Source organism: Tiliqua scincoides, chromosome 6 (assembly GCF_035046505.1).
Source record: "Tiliqua scincoides isolate rTilSci1 chromosome 6, rTilSci1.hap2, whole genome shotgun sequence".
Lineage (NCBI taxonomy): Eukaryota > Metazoa > Chordata > Lepidosauria > Squamata > Scincidae > Tiliqua > Tiliqua scincoides.
Genome location: NC_089826.1, coordinates 3,448,287 through 3,455,000, shown reverse-complemented (window position 1 = coordinate 3,455,000; position 6,714 = coordinate 3,448,287).

Genomic DNA, 6,714 nt, shown 5'->3' with positions numbered 1-6,714 from the left:
GCATGGGCAGCAGCACCCTGCAGTGCAGACCAATGGAGAGGCTGTCACACCAATGGCGTGAACTGCAAGGATAGGATTGGGCCCTGAATTCCCAAAAGGAGGAGAGCATGGACACATAAAGTGGAGGAGGGGAAAGAAGATGAGGATGGGGCAGTAGCATGGTTAGTACTGCAGGTGCTGTAATGCCCCATGTAAGTGGCCCCTCCCACGCACCACCTGAGCCATTCTGGGCAGCAAATGATCTGATGGTGAGTGGGAGGCAGCTCTCACAGCATGTTGCGGCACCTGCATTACTTACTGTGTCGCACCCCCCCTCTGGCTATGCTACTGGAATGGAGGCATAGCAATGACTCTGGAAATGGGGAGATTACCCAGGGGGGAGGGGGAATGGAAGGAAAATAAAGAGTTCAAGGTGCACAACACCTTGTGCAAGCTCTTGTGCGAGGTATGTGCAAGCTCTTGGTTTTAGAGGCAGGCTGCCTTTGATTGCCAGATGCAGGGGAGGGCACTGGGACGCAGGTTGTGTCTGTGGTCTTGTGCGTTCCCTGGGGCATTTGGTGGGCCGCTGTGAGATACAGGAAGCTGGGCTAGATGGGCCTTTGGCCTGATCCAGTGGGGCTGTTCTTATGTTCTTAACTACAATTCCCAGGAAGCCTTGCAGGTCTCTTGTTATCAGGTGTGCTCCCTGGGGCATTTGGTGGGCCGCTGTGAGATACAGGAAGCTGGACTAGATGGACCTGTGGCCTGATCCAGTGGGGCTGTTCTTATGTTCTTAACTACAATTCCCAGGAAGCCTTGCAGGTCTCTTGTTATCTGGTGTGCTCCCTGGGGCATTTGGTGGGCCGCTGTGAGATACAGGAAGCTGGGCTAGATGGGCCTTTGGCCTGATCCAGCAGGGCTCTTCTTATGTTCTTAACTACAATTCCCAGGAAGCCTTGCAGGTCTCTTGTTATCTGGTGTGCTCCCTGGGGCATTTGGTGGGCCGCTGTGAGATACAGGAAGCTGGACTAGATGGGCCTTTGGCCTGATCCAGCAGGGCTCTTCTTATGTTCTTAACAAGGGTGAAACAAGGAGAACAGTCGGCTAAGCGACAAGGAAGGGGAATGCCAAACGGTGATGCAGAGGCTCAGCTGTGGCAGGGCTGCTTGTAATTTAGAAGCGGGTCAGAAAGAGTGACATAGACCTGATTGGTTCAGCCAGAAATCACCCACAGTGGGGAGTTTGCTTCCTGCCATATCGTACTCTTAGCCAATCTCACTTTTATTGGATTGCTTTTCATTCCTTTGCAGACAAAGGTGGCAGAACTGTATGCTCTGAGGTCTTGCTATATCATTTATGAGATTTATACTTGGGTAGCGGCATTGCTAGGGCGTGGGGGGAGTAAGGGCCACACCGGGTGAAATGCACAGGGAGGGAAGCTGCAAAATGAGAGGATAGGATCTGGTGCACGCCATCACTGCCGAATAAACCCCTCCCACAACCTCCCCTGTTCTGCCCTCCTCACCGCCCAGTTTCAGTCCTTCCCACTCTGCCTTGTTTTGCCCCTCCCTGCCCTTGATGCTGCCTTCCCTGATCTGGTGGGCACAACAAGGTCCAGCAGTGCCCAGGAAGCACTGCGGCAGGGCTCCCAAAATGGGTGAGACAAAAAATATGTTGAGAATTGCTGGGCTAGAAAGAGATAGGAGACATAAGAGCATAAGGACAGACCCACTGGATCAGGCCATAGGCCCATCTAGTCCAGCTTCCTGTATCTCACAGCGGCCCACCAAATGCCCCAGGGAGCACACCAGACAACAAGAGACCTGCAAGGCTTCCTGGGAATTGTAGTTAAGAACATAAGAACAGCCCCACTGGATCAGGCCAGAGGCCCATCTAGTTCAGCTTCCTGGATCTCACAGCGGCCCACCAAATGCCCCAGGGAGCACACCAGATAACAAGAGACCTGCAAGGCCTCCTGGGAATTGTAGTTAAGAACATAAGCACAGCCCCACTGGATCAGGCCATAGGCCCATCTAGTCCAGCTTCCTGTATCTCACAGCGGCCCACCAAATCCCCCAGGGAGCACACCAGATAACAAGAGACCTGCAAGGCCTCCTGGGAATTGTAGTTAAGAACATAAGCACAGCCCCACTGGATCAGGCCATAGGCCCATCTAGTCCAGCTTCCTGTATCTCACAGCGGCCCACCAAATGCCCCAGGGAGCGCACCAGATAACAAGAGACCTGCAAGGCTTCCTGGGAATTGTAGTTAAGAACATAAGAACAGCCCCACTGGATCAGGCCATAGGCCCATCTAGTCCAGCTTCCTGTATCTCACAGCGGCCCACCAAATGCCCCAGGGAGCACACCAGACAACAAGAGACCTGCAAGGCTTCCTGGGAATTGTAGTTAAGAACATAAGAACAGCCCCACTGGATCAGGCCATAGGCCCATCTAGTCCAGCTTCCTGGATCTCACAGCGGCCCACCAAATGCCCCAGGGAGCACACCAGATAACAAGAGACCTGCAAGGCCTCCTGGGAATTGTAGTTAAGAACATAAGCACAGCCCCACTGGATCAGGCCATAGGCCCATCTAGTCCAGCTTCCTGTATCTCACAGCGGCCCACCAAATCCCCCAGGGAGCACACCAGATAACAAGAGACCTGCAAGGCCTCCTGGGAATTGTAGTTAAGAACATAAGCACAGCCCCACTGGATCAGGCCATAGGCCCATCTAGTCCAGCTTCCTGTATCTCACAGCGGCCCACCAAATGCCCCAGGGAGCGCACCAGATAACAAGAGACCTGCAAGGCTTCCTGGGAATTGTAGTTAAGAACATAAGAACAGCCCCACTGGATCAGGCCATAGGCCCATCTAGTCCAGCTTCCTGTATCTCACAGCGGCCCACCAAATGCCCCAGGGAGCACACCAGGTAACAAGAGACCTCATCCTGGTGTCCTCCCTTGCATCTGGCATAGCCCGTTTCTAAAATCAGGACTGGGTGCAATTCCCATTGAGGTTATCAGATGGAATATGGTGGCTAACGCTGGGGGAGGGGCTTGCTCCCCTCCCACGAAACTGGGCTCACTGGGGCACGTCACCGAATATTTCAGATGAAGGGCAGAGTTCTAATTACAACGTGTCCTGGGACACTTGCTTGTGTGTGTGTGTGTGTGGGTGGAGGGGGTCTTGCTAGAGAGCTCATTGACAGTGGCAATGACAAGATAAAGCACATTTTCTTGCCAATTTGCCCAGGCAAACATACAGACTCATCCCACCTGAGTGTCCGTTTATTCATGCTGCACCTCCATGTTTATACATTTGTCAGGCACAGATATTGCAGGAGGTAAAGGCAAATGGGAATGACATTATAGTGCTGGGTTGTCCTGGCATTCGCAAAGCACAGTCACCTTCCCAGAAAAAGAGCATCTTGGTTGTCTCGTTTCAATTTTTATGACTGTAGAGAGAAACGTGTGAAAAAAATATCCCGAGCACCACTAACATGGCATTGTTATTCTGAGAACACAGCAAGGCTGGGACAGTCATTTCGGGATGAGAGAATTATGTCTGCCTTGCCAGCTCAGTTTCCCACCCCCACTGATATCCAAGCAGGACAGGAGGTGGCTTTGCTACAAGGAGCCAGATCCTGCTCCCTCTAGCTCAGGACTGTCAGCATCAATGACACTCCAGGGTTTCGGATAGGAATTTTGCTACAGTCTCCCTGCAGAGGCTGCTGGGGATCGAACCCAAGATCTTCTGCATGCAAATTAGATCCACTAGGCTACAGCCCATCCCAAATGTACTTTCTAGCACAGTGATTTTCATTATTTTTCTGCTCATGGCACACTGTCCTCTATGTCTCTTGTGATGTCACTTCTGGCTTCTGGGAGACTTCTGGGTTAGGGCAGCTCAGTCTTGTATTTTGTATCTTGTATCTGTAGAATGCAAGAAAAATATTCAAACCAACGAGATTGGGCGGGCGGATGTTTCCGGCCATCGTTGCAAGAGATCCTGTTAACTCCAGAGTGATCTTTTGCCCGTCTCTGGCTTACAGGATAGATACACGGGTGCTTAGCTTGCTTCCGCTTCCACTTATGGAGCAGCCGAAGAAGAAAAGAACGGGAGCTTTGAAGATTATCTCATAACATAAAGGGAACATAATTTAACTTGGCAACATTTCTTTGGAGCCTCAGAGTCGCTCCCTAAATTAGCCTCGTTTGCCAATAAGGAGGCAAAAATAGACCTTTAGCTGAAAGGAAAATGTGTAGAAAAGAAAGGGCAGGCGTCTCCCGAGGAGGAGACATCTCCTTTGGTTTCTCTTAGCAAGGTGGTCTTGCTACCTCCCCCACCGCCTGGCCTGTCTCTTTCTGCATTACTGAGCTAGCAAACACCACTCCGTCTGCTTCTTCCTCTTCCCGTTCTAACTCCATAATCCGCCAGTGTTTTCTTCAAATACAGAATTGGAGAAGGCCAAACTGTGGAGTGGTGGATTCGTGAGGGCATCTGTGACCATTTTATGGCAGTGCAGTAAAGGATGTGATCGTGAATCCAGGTTCCTGCAGCCCAACAACATTGGTGGCCGTTCTGTCCAAAGTGGGTTTCTCGACCCTGTGGCTACTGATATCTCAGCTAAGCAGTGGCATAGCTAGAGGGGATGCAAAGCACTAGGTTTTGCAGGGATCTTCACCTCATCTTAGGTGCAATATTGCTCCTGCTCATATTGGTGAGCTGCAGGTTCCAAAAGAGAGGTTCACATGACCTGGCCTGCAAACTTTTAAGTATATTTAGCTGCAGTGGCATAGCTAGAGAAGGTGCAAACACTAAGTTTTACGGGCAACTGAACTTACCATGCAAATGGCCCCTCCCCTTCCCCTTCAGAGCCAGGTGTTTGCTTCCGTTTTGCTATCACCACCCAGAATGACTGAAGGGGTGGGGAAGAGGCTGCTTGCATGGTGTGTTCAGGTGCCTGTAAAACTTAGTGTTTGCACCCCCTCTAGCTATGCCACTGCAGCTAAATATAATTAAAAGTTTGCTGGCCAGGCCATGTGAACCTCTCTAGTTTCAGAGATAACTAAATAAGATCTCCATGGCTGGGGAAGGATGGGGTCTGCAGCTCACCAATATGATAAAATGCGCATAAGCCTCACCTAACCCCTACAATACACAGCCTGTGCTGCTGTCCGACCTATTTGTTCAACAAAGCAATGTGCAAAGCATCTGATTTATGCATTGTTTCAAATGCCGCCCCACTTTTCATGCTCAGTCACTTTCTGAACAGGTGAAGGGGATGGGCAGGTCTTACCCCAGCTGCTAAAACCTTCCGAGCCAAAAATCTGTTTCTGCTTTCAGGCCCTGAGAACTATCTGCATCCTGAAAAGAGAACGGTGATAATTTGCTCGTATGGTATTTCTCTCCATGGATGTTGGGATGGCACTTGTGTGGAACGTAGCCGGGGAGCTGAGAGGCAAAAGAACACAAGAGCTTCAGAACTGCCGAAACAGACCCAAGGGCCAGTTAATCCAATTTCTTGCTTTCCACAGAGGAATAAAAAGGCTGGGGTGAGAGAGAGAGAGAGAGAGAGAGAGAGAGAGAGAGAGTTTAAAGTGGCCTTGAAGAAAACCATCACACACTAGTAGTTCAGATGAGTAGTTGATGAATATAAGTAGTTCAGACTATGCTTACAGCAGATTGGAATTTTGAAGGATTGGGTAGCCCCACAATCTCACCTCTCATTTTATTTCTCTCTTTATTTTCAAGACTGCCAGCCCAATCCTATCCCCCTCCCCGGCCAGTACAGTTCATGTTGCACCTGCTTTATGGCAGGCCAGCCTTTGTGCATAAAGACACTCTCAGTGCCAAATGAAGGAGCACACTGTGAAGGCTAGGAAAGGCCTCTGTGCTGGGGTGGAGCCATTGGGAGATAAGATCTTGGGTCAGGTCCCCAGTGCCTCCCTAAGGGCAACAGGAGACCAACCAGCTGTATAAAAAGCTTCTACAGTGTGTTGTCATCAAAATCTGTTCCAAAAGTCAGTTGGATCTTGTAAAAATTTTATTTACTAACTTTTTATCCCACTTTTCTCCCCAAAGGGGACCCAAAACAGTTTATAAAAACAAACAAACCCTACATTTAAAACAATCAATACAATATATCATAAAAGATCCAAAAACGTTTTTAACCTTTTGAAATTGCAATTAGACAACAAAACAGCAGACACCTTTTTAAAAAAAGGGCAAAAGGACTTGATGATCACAAATCACAATGGTTGGAATGTGGGACAAAATGACCTCTAGCATTGGCAGAGGAGGTTGTCGGCTCGAAAGGAAATAAGGAGCCAGGTGACAATGTCAAAAACCAACAGGGGTTTGGAAATAGGAGTGCCCTTGAGAATGAGGCCTCTTGAGAGGGTGGGTTTGTGGTTTGGGATGGGGTGAGCCTTGGACAGTGTTCTGCTGTTTTTGCTCCCTTTAAACAACTGCTGTCCCCAAGCAGTGGGTAGATCACCTTCTTGTGCAGAGAATCCAGCATGACAAGCAAAGGAAACCAAAGACCAGGCTTTCCCTCTATTGCACCTCTGTCAATACCTGCCTTCCAGAGGCAGAAGACCAGCAGCAGAATGAAAGACAGAAGGAAGAATCTTGGAAGGCAACCTGTCAAATCCGTTCTCCTTGGAGGTGTGATGGGGATGAACCAAACCCTGTTTCTTTTCTGTCCTGACTGGTGAGCTGCTGGTTGGAG